Genomic DNA, 20421 nt, shown 5'->3' with positions numbered 1-20421 from the left:
TTAGGCTCTGTGCTGACAGCTCAGAGCCTGGAGCCTGCTTCAGATTTTGTGTCTCCCCCGCTCTCTGACCCCCTCCCCACCATGCTCGTGCTCTGTCTCCCTCTGTCTCTCAATAATAAAGAAACATTAAAAAAAAAAAAGAAAGAAGTGTAACTGCAGAGGCTGAATCTGCCCTCCAAGTCAGATGGGAAGGAGACTCTGCACTGGCTGAGAGTGGACCAGTGTTTCAATTCTGAGATTCTACAGATATGACATTATATGATAACACCGGGTGGTCAAATTTCATACACAACCAGGGCACAATTACTCTTCTCAGGAAATACTGCTAAAATCATTTTTTAAATCACTTCATGAATGGATATTGGAAAATGGTACTTTAAAGACATGGGTTTTTCTCTTCTTCGTTCTTAAAACTTACTATAATATCGGTAGGCAATTTTTTTAAGACTTGCAAAGACAAAGAGAATATGGAGGGAAAAAATTTCCACTTGTTTTTAGATAAAAAATAAGCAGAAGTAGGCAAATCATTTAGGGTGGAATAAGTAAAGATCTTAGTGACCACAGAACACCAAGAATATTCTAGAATAGGAAGTATTAAATATATAAAAAGGGATTCGTGGGAGGTGAAGTGTGAGATAAACAATGGAAGCTTCTTTGAAGGTCTAAATTGAGAAGAGGCAGGCTGCCCAGTACACCCCCACCCTGAGCAGGCAGGTCACTCACTACACCTTCACAAACAGCAGGAAACAGGAAGTTTGACCCAGACAGAGAGAGCTGAAGAGAATTCACCGTCAAGGATCCAGACACAGTGGAGGGTGGAGATGACGTGCCAGACTAAAGAGAAAAGGCTGAGTTCTGAACAGTCTCTCCCTCCCTCTCTGTCTCTGTCTCTCTGTCTCTCTGTCTCTCTCTGTCTCTCTCTCTCTCTCTCTCACACACACACACTCACACACACACACACACTTCCCTGTCTCTGCTCCCATAACAGGAATGGTCAGCCTTAGCCCACTAAGAAAACAGACTGGAGACTTATTTTCTGCAGACCCTGAGCAGAATCAAAGATAAGACCTTCAGATAATTAAAGAATCCTTCATTAGAAAAAAGAAGTTCATTGACCCTCTTTCAGCCTATTGATGCCAACTAGTTGGCAGGACCACCCACAGACACAGCCTCCAATCAACTCACTTTTGAATGCTCACTTTGAAATGAATAGGGGACCAAGGATTACTAGAGGTTAGAAAAGCTTCATACATAAAATNCAAGAGAGCACAGCCTTTGTACCCACACGTACAGACAGGGAAGTGTTAGCTGGACACATGCAAGAAATGATGAAAGAGAAGCTTGATAAAGAACTTCATGTGTTATATTTTCCATAACATACTACATAAAATTGTACTAGGATGTGACCTTATTCCAAAAATATTAGGTTTACATAAAAAATAAAACATATGCAAAATGCATATAACACATTAAAACTTATCCAAAGATGAACCCATTTTTCTCCCTTATCCTGTGGTCTTAGGTAACCTATACCTATTATCAGTGTGAGAAATATTTGAAGTATTTGTACATTGATTCAGAAGTTTTGATATGTAGAAACAAACAAGAAAACACAATATAAATTAATGGAAAAAAATCATCTAAATCTAACCTTTTGGTAATAGAGACTATTAGATTTATCTTATAACTCATGCTCCTTAGTATAGAAAGTAGAAAAATTGTGATTTGATATCCTCCTCCTAAGTATTAACGAGAGAGAATGGATTAGTAATATCAGAACTAAATGCCTATCCCTAAAGGTGGCACTTCAGACAAATATAAACATTAAAAACATAAGATGGCATTCACGTTGACCAGTCTGGACATTTTTAACACTAATTTTTTTTTTTTGAGAATCACACAGTCAGTAATATAAACAGATCTTCCTTCCTTCCTATTGAGTCACACATAAGCTGCAAACTGTTCAACTGTGAACTTTGCTCACAGATTGTGTCTGTATATTCTATCTGATTAGGAGAATTACATGAATTCACTCCTTTTGTCCAACTTTAAAGTCACAATTAAGCCCTACAACATACAACATAATGGGTCCCTGATTGGGAGGGGTTTGCTGAGAGAGGATTAAGGAAGTCAGGGTCTAGGCACCTATAACCCAGGTGACTGGCAAGGAGCCCATCACTTTCACAAGGGCAGAACCGGTGTGATGGGGCAAAGTTGTTTTGTGGATGGAGCTTGTGAGTGCTAAACTCTTGTCTGAGATCCCTCCTCTCCTTCTTTGGCGTACTTGCCTCTTCTGTGATGGATTCATGCCCTCAAATTTCACAGACCAATCAAGATCCCATAACTACAGGAATCAGAAGAGGGAGGATATTTACTTCCTTCCTCACTTTATTTATTTGTTTGTTTGTTTATTTATTTATTTTTGACACAGAGACTGAAGGAGTGGAAGTGAAAGAAACTTAAGCAGGCTCCGCACCCAGCCCAGCATGAAATCCAGATGGAGCTTGATCCCACGACTATAAAATCATGACCTGAGCCTAAATCAAGAGTCAGACACTTAAATAATTGACTCACACCCATGCACCATGCACCCCAGTGGGGCGGTGGGGGTTGGATTTTAAAGCAGATCTGAAGGCCAGTGAAATCCATGATGCATCCACCACTGCACATGGCACCCCCCACTCCCGCACCCCCCGCACAGGGAAAATGCGCCCCGGCCAATGTTAGAGGCAAGCAAGAAGGTGGCTGCTTGGAGAACACCTACAGGGGGGTGAGGGTGAGCTCCATGTGCCCCAACAAGATGNTGATGTGGGTGCTCATCTCCTCTATGTTATATGCCATCTGGGCTACATCTGGGCTCCCCCACAAAATGAGCCCCTTAGGGTGCTCTGGTGCTCTAGCCCCTCTCGTTCCCCTCCCCGCCCCCCGGGTCCCCATATGGCCCAGCCAGGCCCAGTGCCTGGCAGGGAGGGCTCCTTAGTCCTCAGAGGGAATGTGAACTGCCTCGGGGGAGGAGGGCCGGGTCATCAGGGTCCCTCACACCTCAGCACTCAGGTCACCGTATTCTTCAGCTGGGCTCACGCTGGCCCCCTGGCCAGACCATCAGCCCTGCTTCTAAGGAAGTTCAGCACTTCCTCCCCTTAGCACTGGCCTCTAGAAAAAAATTTAAAAGCATATTACCTGCTGCAGGAGGTATGAAACTTCTCTGTTGTCTGTCCGTAAGTGAACTATTTGTTGAAGCTACAAAACATTCAGAGAAAAGGAAATGAAATAAACTTTAGTGATTTAAATGGAGGGCAAGTCACTGTTTATCCACATCTTACACACACTAAGATAGAAAATCAGTTATTTTTGGGGTGCCTGGGTGGTTCAGCCATTTGAGCAACATTGGCTTGGGTCATAATCTCACAGTCTGTGGTTTTGAGCCTAGTGTGGGGCTCTGTGCCAACAGCTTAGAGCCTAGAGCCTGTTTCATATTCTGTGTCCCCCTTTCTCTTTGTTCCTCCCCTGCTCATGCTCTGTCTCTCTCTGTCTCAAAAATAAATGAAGAGTTAAAAAAATAGAAAAAGAAAATCAGTTATTTGTAAATAAATTCCACAAAAAGCTTTACAAAGCAGAAATTAGAAGTTCTTCCATCATTATGTTGAAAAACATGTTAACATTTAAAATTTACACCATAAGCTCTTAATCAATGATTTACCATTCATGAGACACCTTGCTCTGTACTTAGAATAATTTCCTAAGTACCCTTAGGAACCCTGCCTCCACCCCTCTCCTAGCCACAGTGGATTAATCCATCATGGGTGCCTCACATGAGGGGCGCTGAGTATAGTGCTTTCTACAGATCCACTCCCGGATTAAACTTTTTTGACCCACTCATGAGCACCTCACCCAGCCACACAAATGCGAGTACTTTCACAAGAATTTTGGAACCAGATTGAGAATAGTTCACCCTTCTTTTCCTCCCACTTTCTTACAGTGATGGCTAATTTTATGTGTCCCCTTGGTTAAGCCATGGTTCCTAATATCTTTAGTTAAACATAATTCTCGGTGTTTCTGTCAAAGTAGTGTTCCTCGTTGTTGTTGTGGTTTTTTTTTTAGATAAGATTAGCATTTAAATGAGTAGACTTCCAGTAAAGCAAATTGCCTTCCATAATGTGGATAGGGCTTGTTCAACAGTTGAAGGCCTTATTTAAAAAAAAAAAAATTGACCTGCTGGGAAAGGAAAGTTCTGTAGCAGACTGCCTTCAGACTCAAACTGCTCCTCTTCCCTGGGTCTCTAGCTGCTGGCCCAGTCTGCTGATTCTAGACTTGCCAAGTCTCTACAATTACGTGAGCCAATTCATTAAAATAAATCTCTCTCTTTCCTCTCCCTTCCTCTCTCCTTCTGTCCCTCCCTTCTCTATCTGTTAATCTGTTTCCATGAGGACTGCTGACTAATGCATCTATCCTGGAAGAATGAAGCAGAAGCATGGAGAGATAGAGAGAGAAAGAAAGAGAGAGAATGATACTCCTCATCTAAAGGAAGTTTCTAATTCCATCATTCCTGAGACCCACATGCATTCCTTCCCTTGGACTTTCTGGCAATCAAAGACTTTCTGACAAAGTAGTTCTGATGGACTTCAAATCTGGGTTCTGAAAAAGATCTGTATTGACGTAAAACACAATTTTTTAAATTATGATTTATCCTGTGGAATATTCTGTGTGTGCTTGAGAATATTCTACTATTGTTGGAAAGCATGTTCTAAACATGTCTGTTGGGCCATTTGGCCTACAGTGTTGTTCAAGTCCACTGTTTCCTTATTGGTTTTATGTTGGAATGATCTGCTCATTTTTCATTGTAAGGTGTTACAGTTCCCTGAAAATGCTGTATTGTTTTCTATTTCTTCTTCATTCTGTTAATATCTGCTCTATATATTTAGGTACTCTCATGTTGGAAGCATAAATATTGACAAGGGTTAAATCCTCTTGATGAAATGACTTCTTTACCATTTGAAAGTGAAATTCTCTGTCTTTAGTTACAGTTTTTGACTTAAAGTCTATTTTCTCTAGTATTAAGTAGAGCTATCCCTACTTTCTTGGTTTTCATTTCCCTGGAACACCTTTTTCCATCCATTCACTTTCAGCCTACGTGTATCCTTGGCTAGAGTCGGTCTCTTGTAGATGACATTTTGTTGAATCTTGGTTTTTTACACATTCACCCACTATATGCCATGTGATTGGAGGATTTAGTCCATTTAATATTTTTTAATGTTTACTTATTTTTGAGAGAGAGAGAGTGCAAACTGGTGACGGGCAGAGAGAGGAGTTCAGAGGACCCAAACAGGCTCCCAATATGGGGCTCAAATTCCCAAACCACAAGATCATGACCTGAGCTAACTGAGACGCCCAACCAACTAAGCCACCCAGGTGCCTATATTTATATTAAGACAACTGATAGGAAAGTATGTACTTACTATTGCCTTTGTGTTCATTGTTTTCTCACTGTTTTGAAGTTCTGTTTTTCCTTTCTTCCTCTCTTGCTGGCTTCCTTTGTGATTTGATGATTTTTTTGTAGCAGTGATTGGATTTCTTTTTCTGTATCTTTTGTGTATCTAACTATGAGGCATATTTACAACACCTTATACTTATTTTAAGCTGATTACAGTGTAATTTTATGGCATACAATACTCAATATTTTTACATCTCCTCCTTCATTTTATTTTACTGGTGTCACAATTTATATATTTTTACCTTGTGTATTCACTAACAGATTATTATAGCTATAATTATTTTTAAAAGTTGTTTTTAGCATTTGTACTAGTATTAAAAGTAATTCACACACCACCATTATGGTATTACATTATTCTGAATTTAATTTTATATTGGCATTTACCAGTGTGTTTTAATGTCCATGTGTCACTGTATTGCTGGTTAGCATCTTTCATTTTATTTATTTATTTATTTATTTATTTATTTATTTATTATTTATTCATTTTAAATTGATTTATTTGTTTTTGAGAGACAGTTCAACTGGGGAGGGGCAGAGTGAGAGGGATAGAGAGAGAATCTCAAGCTGGCTCCACACTGTCAGCACAGAGTCCAATCTGGGCTCAATCCTACGACCAGGAGATCATGAACTGAGAGTCGTACCCCTAACCTACTGAGCCACCCAAGTGCCCAGCATCTTCTTATTTCAATTTGAAGATCTTCCTTTAGAATTTCTTGTAAGCAAGTTTAGTACTAATGAAGTCTGTCAGCTTCTATTTTTCTTCCAGGGAAGTCTTTATCTCACCTATATTTCTGATTTGCTAAGTGAAGGATTTCCATGGCTGGATTGTTCTTTCAGGACTTTGAATGTATGATTCCACTTTCTGGGTCTGTAAGGTCTGTGCTGAGAAATATAAGCTTCCTTTATATGTGACCAGTCACTTTTCCTTCGCTGCTTTCATAAATTTCTCTTTTCCATTTGATTATAATAGGTCTCAGTGCAAATTTCTTTATGGTCAGTCAAGTTCTTTGGTCTTCATAGATCTGAATGTTCATTCCCCACAGATTTAGGAGATTACTTCTCATTATTACTTTTCCTAAGCTTTCTGCTCCTTTCTTTTATGCTCATCTGGGGCTCCAGTAATGCCTATATTATTTTGTTTTCTTGGTGTTTCATAACACTCAGCGTTTCTTCACTCACTTCCACTTTTTCTGTTTGTTCACTTATTATCTCTGACTGGATGATTACAAATTATGTTTTTGTGTCAACTAATTCTTTCTTCTGCTTGATGAATCCACTGTTGGAATTTTAAATTGAATTTTTCAGTATTCTTTGCATAAAATTTGTGGTTGGTTCCTTTACATGATTTCTACCTCTTTTTTTGAACATTCCCTTTGCTCATAGATTGTTTTCCAGATTTTATTTAGGTGTCTATCTGTGTTTTCCTGTAGCTCACTGAGCTTCATTAAGTAGGCTATTTTGGAAGTCTTTGTCAAGCATGCAGGGCTCCATTTCTTTGAGATCAGCCACTGGGGCTTGATTTTGTTCCGTTAGTGGTGTCATGTTCCTTTCAAAACTTTTTTGAAAGCTTGGCATTGCTAGTGTCTTCATACTTGAAGAAGCTCCCCCAGTCTTTACTGACTGATTTCTTCAGAAAAAGATCTTCTCCTGTCAAGCCAGCTAAAAATTCTGGGAGGTCTCTCAGACCTTTCCTAAGGACGCACCTTCTCCATTCCCCAGGTTCCTTCTTGAGGTAGAAGTCTTAGGGATTCTGTGTTTTCTCTCCATCCCACAAAACCAGACAGAATTCTGAAATCCTACTATTTATTTGCACTAGGAAATGCCCTGAAGTGTTCAGGGTTGTGGGCCTTCTCCCAATCCAGTGAATCAAGTGACTGCTGATACCCATGCACACTATCTACAGAGGTTCCTGTAGAACCTGGATCTGCAGGAAAGTGTGGTGTTGGCCACAGAGAGGGGGATAGGATTCTGTATTACCAAGACAAGGTATCAGCACTTAATAGTCAGGGGCAAAGTAGATAATCATAAACAGTAGCAAGGCCAGAATGGCAACCAAGAGGCTCTGACCTGAAAGATTTGTGGCAAAATCAGATAAATCTTAGTGTTCTTAGGAGTAAGAGAGAAGGGCGGCCAAAGACAGTATGATTTGCCCTATATGACCAGATCAAGGATAAATGAATGTCTTGCATCAGTTTTGCCTCCTGCAACAAAAATACCATAAAGTGGCTTAAGTAACAAATACTTTATCTCACAGTTCTAGAAGCTATAAGTGTAAGATCAAAGCACTAGCAGACATGGAGTCCAGTGGGAGCCCACTTCCTGGCTTGTAGACAGCTGTCTTCTCACTGTATTCTCGCATGGAGTGGCAGAAAGAGAGATAAAGAGAAAAAACAAGCTTTCTTGGGTCTATTCTTATAAAGGTACTAACCTGAGAGCTCCATCCTCATTACTGAATTACCTCTCAAACCCTCCATCTCCAAATACCATCCCATTGAGATTAGGTTTCAACATATGAATTTTGGATGACACATTCAGTCCATAGCAGTGAGTAAAGACTCGGGTTAGTTGCCACAATGGAAAATCATGGTCCTTCACCCGGTTTCTATATTCAAACCAGTTTTCAGACTCAAAGTCACACGATGATGAGCTCACATTTCAAATTACAAAACACAGGAAGAAACAAGGAACCATAAAGTCAGATAATATTCTTTCTATTGGCTTCCCTCTGTTATTCCTAGAGAGAAGAATAAGATTCAGAACTTCAGATAGTAGAATTACAAAACATAGGACATAAAATAAATGTGTTGAGAGTGTTTAAAGACATAAGAGGAGAATTATAAAACAAGAAACATATGCCTCTCCTATCCCTCAATCCCCCCAAAATAACTAGGCAGATTAGGAGAATACAACAGAGCTCAATTTACTCATTGACTCTCTGCTTAGTCAACCTGGAAAACTATAGTGAAAAACACAAACCTATAGCATACAAGAAAGGGAGAATTTCAGAAAGTCCTAAATGACATCTTCTTCCAATATAAGACCATTTTGTGCCTTAAAAATCTGCTCTTTAAGCCTAAGTGTCCATCAACAGATGAATGGATCAAGAAGATGTGGCTTATCTATACCATGGAATACTACATGGCAATGAGAAACAATGAAATCTGGCCATGTGTAGCAACATGGATGGACCTTGAGGGTGTTATGCTGAGCGAAATAAGTCAGGCAGAGAAGAACAAATATCATATGTTTGCACGTATAGGAGGATTAGGAGGAACTTGACGGAGGAACAAGGGGGAGAAGAAGGGCGGAAATGGTGGGGGAAAGGGAGAGAAGCAAACCATGAGAGACTCTTGAATGCTGACAAAAACTGAGGACTGATGGATGTGGGGGGGAGGGGGGGATGGGCATGGAGGAGGGCACTTTGGGGATGAGCACTGAGTGTTATGTGGAAACTAATTTGACAATAAACTATTAAAAAAAAATCTGCTCTTTAGTGTAGTCACTTTTTTTTTTAACATTTATTCAGTTTTGAGAGACAGAGCACAAGTGTGGGAGGGGCAGAGAGAGAGGGAGACACAGAATCTGAAGCACACTTGAGGCTCTGAGTTGTCAGCACAGATACTGATGTGGGACTCAAACTCACAAACCGTGAGATCATGACCTCAGACAACATGGATGGTTAACCCATTGAGAAACCCAGGTGCCCCTAGTGTAGTCACTTTCATGCATTATTTTAGCTACATCATCCGGATAACTTGCTGCAGCTTCTACATCAGCACTGCTGCTTCACCTTGTACTTTTGTGTTATGAAGATGATTTCTTTCCTTAAACCTTATGAGCCACCCTTTGCTAGCTTCCAACTTTTCTTCTGCAGCTTCCTCACCTCCTTCAGCCTCCATCGAATCAAGAAGAGTTAGGGCCTTGCTCTGCATTAGGCTTTGCCTTAAGGGAATGTTGTAGCTGTTTTGGTCTTCTTTCCAGATCACTAAAACTTTCTCCTGATCAGCAATAAGGCTGTTTCACTTCCTTATCATCAGTGTGTTCACTAGAGTAGCACTTTCGTTTCCTTCAGGAATTTTTCCTTCACATTCATAACTGGCCAACTGCTGGCACAAGAGGTAAAACTTTTGACCTGTCTCAGTTTTCAACATGCCTTCCTCACTAAGCTTATAAATCGTTTATTATAAGTTTTTATTATAAGTGAGAAAATGCAACTTCTTTCACTTGAACACTTCGAAGTCATTGGGAGGTTATTAATTGCCCCAATATCAATATTGTTGTGTATCAAGGAATAGGGAGGCCTGATGAGAGGGAGATAGAGATGGGGGAAGAGCCAGAACACACACACACACACACACACTCACATGTACCACTTACATTCACCATCTCATACGGGCATGGTTACTGACACCACAAAATAATTGCATAGTAACATCAGAGATTACTGATTCCAGATCACCACAACAAATATAATGTAATGACAAAGCTTCAACTAATTCAGGAATTACCAAAATGTGACACAGAGATGCAAAGTGAGCAAATGCTGTTGGAAAAATGGTGCTTGATAGACATACTCGATGCGCGTTTGGCACACACCTTCAACTTATAAAAACCACAATACCTTCAAAATGCAATAAAGTGAAATGCAATAAAACAACAAGATATGCCGGTGTATCTGGTAACAGATTCAAAATACATGAGGCAAAATTTAGAAAACTAAATAAGAAATACTGTAACAGAAATGAAGAATGTCTTTGATGACCTTATTAATAGGCTGGATATGGCTGAGGAAAGAATCTCTAAGCTAGAATTCTATCAATCGAATTCTCCAAAACTGAAAAGCAAAGAGAATAAACATTAAAAAAACAGAACAGGATATCCAAAGACTGTGGGACAACTCCCAAAATGTGTAAAACACGTGTACTGGAAAAAACAAAAGAAAGAAGAATGAGACAAAGGAATAGAGGAAATCTTTGAAACAATGACTGCGAATTTCTCCAAGTTCCTATCAGATACCAAATAAAGTTCCAGGAAGCTTGGAGAACACTAACAGGAAAAAATCTGAGGAAAATCACCTAGACCTGGTATATCATATTCAAACTACAGAAAATCAAAGATAAAGAAAAAATCTGGAAAAAAAAAACAGAGAAATAAACACCTTGTAGACAAAGATGAGAATTATATCCAACTTTTCCTAAGAAACCATGCAAAGAGAGAATGAAGTAAAATATTAAACATGTTAATAGAAAAAAAACCACCACCCTAAAATTCTGTATCTTAGAATGTTACCCTTCAAAAGTAAAAGAGAAATAAAATACTTTTTCAAACAAACAAAAATTGGGGGAAGCTGTTTCCAGTGGACCTACCTTGGAAGAAATGTTAAGAGTCCTTCAAGGAGAAGGAAATAATATAAGTCAGAAATTTGGAATTACGTAAATGAAGAAAGACAATTGGAGAATGAATAAGAGAATGGAAAATAAAAGCTTTATTTTTCTTAATTGATCTAACAGATAACATTTTATTCAATATAATGATAGCAGTAATGTAGTCTTTGAATATATATTTCTATGTTTTAAATAGGATATAGATGTTAAATATATAAATATATAAGGTATATTTTTATATGTTTAATTGGATAGAGTATATTTATATATATAAGAGAAACATATACGATCTCACAGGAATGGCCCAAATATAGAGCTCTAATACTACCCAATGCTGGCAAGGATAAGAAGCAACATGGACTCGTTGACTACAGGTGGGAATGCAAAATGCTACAGCAACTTTGGAATACAGTTTGGTAAGTTCTTAAAAAACTGAACACACTCTTACAATGCAATCCAGCAAAAGCACTCCTTGGTATTTACCCAATTGGGTTAAAAATTATGTCTACACAAAGTCCCCCATGCAGATGTTAATAACAACTTTATTCTTAGTTGCCAACACTTGGAAACAACCAAGTTGCCCTTCAGTAGGTAAATGGCTGAATAAACTGGGATATATGCAGACAATGGACTATTATGCAGTGCTGAAATGAATGACCTATAGAGCCATGAAAAGACAACGCGGAAACTGAAATACCTATTACTAAGTGAAAGAAGCCTAAGAAAAGGCTACGTATCACATAATTCCAACTATATGACATTTAGAAAAAGGCAGAAACTGTGGAGACACTAAAAAGATTAGTGGTTGTGACGGTTTAGAGGGGAGAGAGGATAAATACACAGAACACATACGTAAACTATGGCCTTGGGGTGATAATTATGTGTCACTGTAGGTTTAGCACTTGTAACAAATGTAACACTCTGGAGGGGATGTTGATGATGAAATAGAAGCTGCACCTAGGTGGGGTTAGGAGGTATAGTCCATGGGAAATCTCTGCACCTTCCTCTCAATTTTGCTGTAAACATAAAACTGCACTCAAGAAAAAATTAAGTCTTAAAATACAAATGGCAGAAAACCTTTTTATACTAAATGGACGTTTAATTTTATAAAACATACATTGCAATCTTATGGGTTTGCCCCTTCAAACACATAATGGAGCCAATCACATGAACAGGTTTTAATTATTCTTTTCAATTACGTCTTTTTGTTAAGTCTGTTTCCTGCCACATCTAAATATTTCTCTAGTGTTTTCATGAGTCAAATCTTCTACTCACTGTCTTTTGAGTTCTTCCCAAATGTTCCTCCTTCCCTCTCAATTTCTTTCATCTTTTCTGCCCCTAGTTTCCCATCTTTCTTTCTCTAAAGAACTGATTTTCTTCACAGTTAACTAGACATATATGGAAATGCGGAAGCCAGTGTTGCTCAGAATGTTTTGGAACTTCTTTCGGATGACTGCAGGGAAATACAGGATGGATTCAAAAGTTTGTTTTCACCTGCCTAAGCTGCTCTAGTTTTAGCCACTCCAATCATTAGTTTACTGTTCATGCTTTGGGAAAACTTTCCATTTGTTGTGCTGTCAGCTTGAAATCATTAATGGACTTCGAATAGATAATCATTCTTATTTATGTTCTCTGATCCTCATTTTCTGAAACAAATACTCCCCCCATATACTTTTTGCCTCTATTTTAAAATTTAAAAACCCCAAGTAGAACTTTAGGGTTTCCTTCTTAGCCTGTGAGCTAGAAATACTAGAAATATCAAAGGAGAAACAATAATCACACAAATAAACATTAGGTCCAAAAAATAAGAATTCAAAGAGACAATAAAAGTGTAAACTGAAACACCGGAGGAAACACTACATTTTACCTAGTCACACAAGTTCAGTTTCACTCCATTCTAGGACCCCTCATATTACTCTGGACTCAGCCGGACAACTAGTCAGTGCACCATTGACATAGGGGAGATCAGAAGGCTTGCTGGTAATAAACAAACTAATCACTACCACTAGGACAAATAATAAACCATTTTATGAGTGGACAAAGGGCCTCCTTGTTACAACTGAAAATATGTTTACTTTTTGCAAAAAAAGTCACAGCATAAGACTTACCAGATACCATGATATTGACGGAGATCAGAACCCACAAAGCTGACATCCTCCCCAAAGCATGCATTTGGAGTGGTTAGCTACAGACCAGCCACGGACAGGAAACGTTGCTGAGTTTTGTTGAGTGATAAAGAAAAAAACCCAACACATTCATTGGTTCTTTCATTTGAAGTGACAAAATGAATTATGTAGCAATTCATTTAGAAAGTAGCATTTTGGGAAGCATAGATTACACATGGTAGGTAAGATGCACAAATCTTTAGTGGACAGCTTCACGGATTTTTACCTGTATATGCACCCAGATAGTCACCTCCAAAACCAAGGTAGGACCATTTCCACTCTCCAAGAAGTTTTCTTCCTGCTCCTTCTCTGTCAATATCCCATCCCAAGAGAGAAACTCTACTCTGATTTCTATCACCATTTTGCCAGTTTTTGAACTCCATAAAAATGAAATTCTTTACATAGTTCATGTTTGTAATGCCATGTAATGGTTCTTTGGTCTGACCATGCCAAATTTATTCATCTATTTTGCTGTGTACTTGGATTTTCCATTTCAGGAATAACACAATTAAGGCTTCTATGAACACTTGTGTTTTGTGTACATATTTTTTTGGTTTACTTGGGCATTTATTTTCTTCGGTATATACCAAAAAAATTAAAATTGATTGCCATAGATAGGATAGACATAATATGTAGCTTCAATAAAGATTTCCTGTCATGAGTCGAATTGTGTTCTGTCAAAATTCATATGTTGAAATTCTAACCCTCACTTCCTTAAAAGTGACCTTATTTTGATCAGGGTCATTGCAGATGTAATTAGTTGCGATGAGGCCACAGGATTAGGTTAAGCCCTAATCCAGTGACTGGTTCATTATAAAAAAGAAGGAAATTGGACACATACACACAGGGGGAATGCCATGTAGAAATGAAGGCAGAAATCAAGACACAACCTTCACAAGCCAATGAAGTCCAAAGATTTCCAGCACACCACTGGAAGCTAGGAGAGAAGCAAGGAACACATTCTTCCTGCTCTAGAAGATTTCAAGATGCATTGATGGTGGGACACAACACATTTGAATAGATGAGAAGCAGAGCTCTTTCTTACTTATAGCTCCAAAAAACAGAAGACTGCAACAGAGTGCCATACAGGGCCCTCACAGACAGCGTTAACACCAAGCTAGAGCTGTAGAAGGCAAGTGGGGTGGAGTTAGGTTTGAAGGGCTCCCAGACAGGCTACTTTGAATAATTTTCCAGGTTCCTGTGTATAACTGTATATGGGCCTGTTCCTACTTGTCTGGTACTTGGTCCTGGGGCCTGGAGTGTGAAAGCCCAGATTAGGGAAATTGGTGGGAAGTTGATTTAATCAGTTGCTCAAGAAGGGAAACTGACTCCTCTAGACAAAGCCTCAAAAATGGGTCTAGAAAACATTTTTAAAAATTAAGACCTACATTAAAATTGACCCTTATATCAGGTTTAGTCTTGATTATTTGGGGTATTTGAGTACATAAATTGCCCTAATCAGTTGCCTTTTATTGGGGATGAGTGTTATTTAATCTAAGGTCATTTGTAGCAGCATCAGGGAGATTATAAAATCAGTAAATGAGAAATATGTTGCCTCCAGAACCCAAAAAGGGATTAAAAGTTGTTGGATTTGTATGTCCTTAGTGAGTATGTTAAACAAAACTCCTTGGATAAAAATGTTATTAATGTAATATCATACTTGGTGTTTGTGGGGAAAGGCGGATGCAATTAAAATCTTGCCTGCAAAGCCTGTGTGTGACGGCAGGGCTGCTGAGATAATCCAAGGGCCATCCAGTAAAGGTGTGTTGTTCCCCTTTGAAGGCAAACTCAAAGGCTGCTAAAATAAGCACTGAATAAAACATATTAGATGTTGTTACTAGTTTTAATAATGTTGTATTTTGGGCATGTGGGTTTTAATGGATGTAGCACTGCAATTAAGGTTGCAGTAAGCTACCCTGAGGCAGCATTTATCCTTCACATGTTTTAGCACAAGCACAACTGAGCTGTCAAATTGGGAACCAGTGGGAATAATTGCATAATTATTGATTATGTCTTACAGAATGTTTCAATCATTAAGGGACCTATTTAAACTTACATTGAGCCAAATTAACTATTTTAATTAAAGGTCACAGGGTCCTATTTTGTCTAACTTAATTTATGACATACTTAATCAATTTGTTTACTTATTGATTACTTATTGCATCAGAGTAATGTATGCCTATTATTTTAGTCTGTTCAGGCTACTACAACAAAACACTGCAGACCGGGTGACTTATAAACAATAGAAATTTATTTCTTAAGGTTCTAGAGCTGGGAAGTCTAAGAACAAGACACCAACACATTTGGTGTCTGCTGAGAATCTGCTTGCTAGTGCATAGACCAACTGTTCAGTGTGTCCTCACATGGTAGAAAGGGTAAGCTAGATCTATGCAGTTTCTTTGGGCACTCCTCCCATTCATGAAGCCTATGTCCTTATAATTTAATCAGCTCCCAAAGTCCCCACCTCCAAATGCCATCACATTGGGAAAATAGGTTTCAATACAAAAATTTGGGTGAGGGAGACACAAATATGCAGTCTAGAAAAGACTGAAGACACAACTTAAGGTTGGACATGGAAAGAGTGGCCCATGTGACCTATCGCTCCTTACCCTGAGGTGACTCCCACTTGGGCTAGTATCCAGGAAGTGGAGTCTAGCTTTTTAGGACTGTTGTTTGATTTTTCTTAATCTTCCAATACCAAGAAAAGTTGGGTAAGGAGACATATAGAAACCACCAGCAGACACAGCAGCAAGCTGCAAGTTAAAGCACAAGCTAACCAACAGGCAATGTTTCCTTCCCAAGATGTTCTCCTGGTGGTTTGGAATAAATTAATAAGCCAAAAGCAGAACCCCAAGAAGCTATGCAAGATTAAGCAGTTACAGTCATGCAATCTTGCCCACAGTGCATCAGAAAGATTGTTTTGAGGGACACAACACAATGATACTCAGATAGATGAATGGCAAACTGTCTGTGACAATTCCAAATGAAAAATGGCTGCCATACTTGGCCACACAGGGAATGAGCCAGGTTCTGTTCTAGTAATTGTAGGGAGAAACTTTTGTGTGGCAGGTAGAGTGGAGTTCACTAGGTGCCCTGGGTTCCCATGCATTGGCTAATTTGAATGATTTCATGGGATCCAGGGGACAAGGGATATCCCTAGTGGTCTGGGGTTGGGTCCTGGGGCAATCAGGGTAGGCACACATTGGATAGCGCTCTGGAGTGGGATCCCTCATAAGGAAGTGGTTGAGATGTGAACTTAATCAAGTGCTCCACAAGGGGAACTGACTGCCTCTAGCCAGGGCCTCAAAACTGAACCAAGACAGCACTGAAAAACCTGTCTTAAATAGCTCTTAGAAAGAACCTACCCTGAATGTAAACTGGTACAGCCCCTCTGGAAACAGTGTGGAGGTTCCTCAGGAAACTAACAATAGAACTCCCCTATGACCCAGCAATAGCACTGCTAGGAATTTACCCAAGGGATACAGAAATGCTGAGGCATAGGAGCACATGTACCCCAATGTTCATAGCAGCACTCTCCACAATAGCTAAAACATGGAAAGAGCCTAATTGTCCATCAAAAGATGAATGGATCAGAAGATGTGGTTTATCTATACCATGAAATACTACATGGCAATGAGCAACAATGAAATCTGGCCATGTGTAGCAACATGGATGGACCTTGAGGGTGTTATGCTGAGCGAAATAAGTCAGGCAGAGAAGGACAAATACCATATGTTTACACGTATAGGAGGATTAGGAGGAACTTGATGGAGGAACAAGGGGGAGAAGAAGGGGGGAAATGGTGGGGGAAAGGGAGAGAGGCAAACCGTGAGAGACTCTTGAATGCTGGCAAAAACTGAGGACTGATGGATGAGGGGGGAGGAGAGATGGGCATGGAGGAGGGCACTCGTGGGGATGAGCACTGAGTGTTATGTGGAAACTAATTTGACAATAAACTATTTGTAAAAAAAAGAAAGAAAGAAAGAAAGAACCCACCCTGCTGACACCATGATCTTGGAATTCTAGCCCTTAAAACTGTGACACAATCATTTCTGTTGTTTTAGCCACTTAGTTTGTGGTTCTTTATTGAGGCAGCCCTAGAAAACTAACACTCTTCCAAACTAATAGTGCCGTTTTTCATTCCTACCAATTGCAGATGGCCAGTTGCACACATCCTCAGCACATCTGCCAAGACACTTTGTCACATCTTACATCTCTATTGAGATTGGCCACATTACAAGTAGTCACCAGCCCTGTGGCTGACAAATAAGATATTGGATGTGATATCCTAGAGCATTATTTGTTTTTATGGACCTTATGATGCTCAAAATTTTTTGATAGCGTTCTTCATTTTTAAAATTTTTCTTTTAAAAATGTATCTTATGTTTTATAGAGAGAGTGTATGTGTGTGAGGCGCTAAGGGAGAAAGAGAGAATATAAAGCAAGCTCCATGCTCAGCAGGGATCCCAATGTGGGACTTGACCCCACGGCCCTGGGATCCTGAGCTGAGCTGAAATAAAGGGTTGGACACTCAACCAACTGAGCCACCCAGGTGGATCAATAACATTATTTCTTAAAGGAACAAATGTACTTATTCCTTTCACAAAATATGAGAATATTGCCAAAAAATTATTCTGAACTATTTTCAACACACAATTTTAAATGGTAGAGATACAGTTTATAATACAGCCTCAAAATATACATAAACTTTAAATTCTTTTGGAAATGTTTACTCAAATTTTGCAGTAGAACTTAAATGAATTGATGTATGACTTTGGTGACAACACACTGAGGAGGAGGAGGAGGAGGAGGAGGAGGAGAAGGAGAAAATCCCATTCTCTTTAAGTTTCCTTAAAGTTTCTTTTTTTCCCCCCTCTTCCATACTTCAGCTAATAAAGCGAATTGATCATTCACAGAAAAAGCACTTGACAAATTCTACAACCCTTTGTCTTAGTCTGCTAGAGCTGCTGTGGCAAAATATCACAAACTTAGTGACTTTAGAATTTATTATCTCACAGCTCTGGAATATAGATGTCTAAGATCAAGATATCAGCAGGGTTCTGATGAGAATTCTCTTCCTGGCTAAGAGCTGCCTTCTAGTCATGTTTTCAGATGGCTTTCTTCTGCATATGCGCTTGAGTGAGAGACACCTCTGGTGTCTCTTCTTCCTCTAAGACTGAAAGTTACATTAGGTTAGGGCCCCATCCTTATCACTTCACTAAAGATTCTACTTCCTACTATAGTCACATTAGGGATTAGGGCTTCAACATATCTATTGTCATAACACAAACTGGTAATAAAAACTCTCACAGAAATAAAGAAACCTTCCCCATTTTGATAAAGAGCATCTATTAAAAACCTAGAGTTCACATATTAATTAACTCCGAAAGACTGTTTTCCATTCAATGAATGAGGCAAGGATGTCTTCAATAAAAGTCACAACTTTTATTCAACATGCTGTTGAATGTTCTAGCCAGTGCGATAAGGCAAGGAAACTAAATAAAGCCTATGTGTATGAGAAAAATAAAAAGAAATCTGTTCCTATTTGAGGATGACATGATGGAACTGTTTTATATCTTGATCAATGTCAATATCCTAGTTGTTATTGTCTTATAGTTTTGCAAAATGTTACTATTGGAGAAAACTACATTAAACACACGTGGAATCCTTCTAGATTATTTCTTACAATTGCTTGTGAATCTGTAATCATCTCAAAATTTAAAAAATAATTTAAAAATTAAAATTAAAAGAAAATTCCGCTCTCCCATTTTTTTTCTCATAATCTCCTCTCAGGTGTTACAAGGAAAGTGCACTCTTTTTATTGTGGCAAATACGCCTAACTTAAATTTCACCATTTTACCTGTTTGAAAGGTGGCATTTAGTACATTCACAATGTTAAGAAACCATCACCACCACCAAGTTCCAGAGGATTCTCATCGTCCCCAAAGGAAACTCTGTATCATACTCACCTGATAGTCCCTGGCCGTCATTAATCTGCTTTCTGTCTCTATGGACTTGCCTATTCTAGATATTTCAGATGAATGGGATCATATGATATGGGGCATTTTGTGTCTGGCTTCTTTCACATAGCATGGTGTTTTAAAGGTTTATCCACATTATGGCAGATATCAGTACACTTTCATGACTCAATAATATTCCATTGTATGTATATAACTCCTTTTTGTATACATCCAACAACTGATTAGCTTTTGGATTTGGTTCCCACTTTGGCTATTGTGAATTGTGTTGCTATGAATATTACCATATAAGTTTTTGTTGGAACACCTGTTTTCAACTCTCTTGGCTATGTACCTACAAGTGGAATTGCTAAGCCATGTGTAATTCTACGTTTCACTTACTACACACTCACCAAATTGCTGTTCATTACGGTAACACCATGGAACATTTCTACTAGCAATACATGAGAGTTCCAATTCCTCCAATCCTTGCCTGCACTTGTTATTTTCATAATTATTAGCCATCATATTTGGTATGAAGGGGTATCTCATTGCAGCTTTGATTCACCTTTCCCTAATAACGACTAACATTGACCACTTTATCATGTGTTTATTGGCCTTTTGTAAATCTTCCTTGGGAAAATGCCTATACAAGTCTTTCATCCATTGTTTAACTGGGTTGTTTGATTTTGAGTAGTAAAATTTTTCTTTATATATTCTGAATACTCGAATCTCATCAGATATATAATTTTCACTTTCTATGGGTTATTTTTCATGCTTAAGAGTATACTTTGATCACAAAAGTAGTTCATTTTAATGAGTACTAATTCCTCTTTTCTTTGGATGCTTGTGCTCTTGATGCCATTTCTAAAAATCATTCCCAAATCTAAAAATAGTGAAGACCTTCCTCTTCTAAGAGTTTAATCATTTTAGCAATCATACTTAGGACTTTGACCTACTTGGGATTATTTTTTGAATATGGGGCCAGATAAAGATCCAGCTTCATTCTTTTGCAGGTGGTGATCCAGTTTCTTCACTTGTTAGAGAGATTATTCTTACCCTCATTGAGTGGTCTTCACACTTTTACTGAAAATTAATGATCCACCCAAGTATGGTTTTATCTGTGGACTCTAAATTATTTTCCATTGATCTGCATGCCTATGCTGTGGCCAATACCAAACTGTTTTGCTTTTTACAGCTTTGTAGAAAGTTTTTTTTTTAATGTTTATTTATTTTTGAGAGAGAGAGAGAGAGAGAGAGCATGAGATGGCAAGTGGGGGAGGAGCAGAGAGAGAGCAAGACACAGAATCGTAAGCAGACTCCAGGCTCTGAGTTGGCAGCACAGAGCCTGATTCTGGGCTCAAACTCATAAACAGTGAGGTCATGACCTGAGTCACAGTTGGACACTTAACCGACTGAGCCAC

General features: G+C 38.8%; 1 protein-coding gene and 1 long non-coding RNA gene across 4 annotated transcripts in view; both read right to left on the bottom strand.

Moving 5' to 3' along the window:
* CD200R1 (CD200 receptor 1) overlaps positions 1-20421 on the bottom strand; it is a 66818-nt gene that overhangs the window by 3714 nt on the left and 42683 nt on the right. The window lies entirely within an intron of this gene.
* Positions 1260-13065, bottom strand: LOC144238089 (uncharacterized). The gene is made up of 3 exons (XR_013337009.1): positions 12984-13065; positions 3181-3240; positions 1260-1308 (listed from the first exon to the last, which is right to left on the bottom strand). It is a non-coding gene; the product is annotated as an uncharacterized LOC144238089 (long non-coding RNA).

Source organism: Crocuta crocuta, unplaced genomic scaffold, assembly GCF_008692635.1.
Source record: "Crocuta crocuta isolate KB4526 unplaced genomic scaffold, BGI_CrCroc_1.0 scaffold56, whole genome shotgun sequence".
NCBI classification, from domain to species: domain Eukaryota; kingdom Metazoa; phylum Chordata; class Mammalia; order Carnivora; family Hyaenidae; genus Crocuta; species Crocuta crocuta.
The sequence above is the reverse complement of the archived record's forward strand: the minus strand, read 5'-3'. Positions and strand labels throughout refer to the sequence as shown.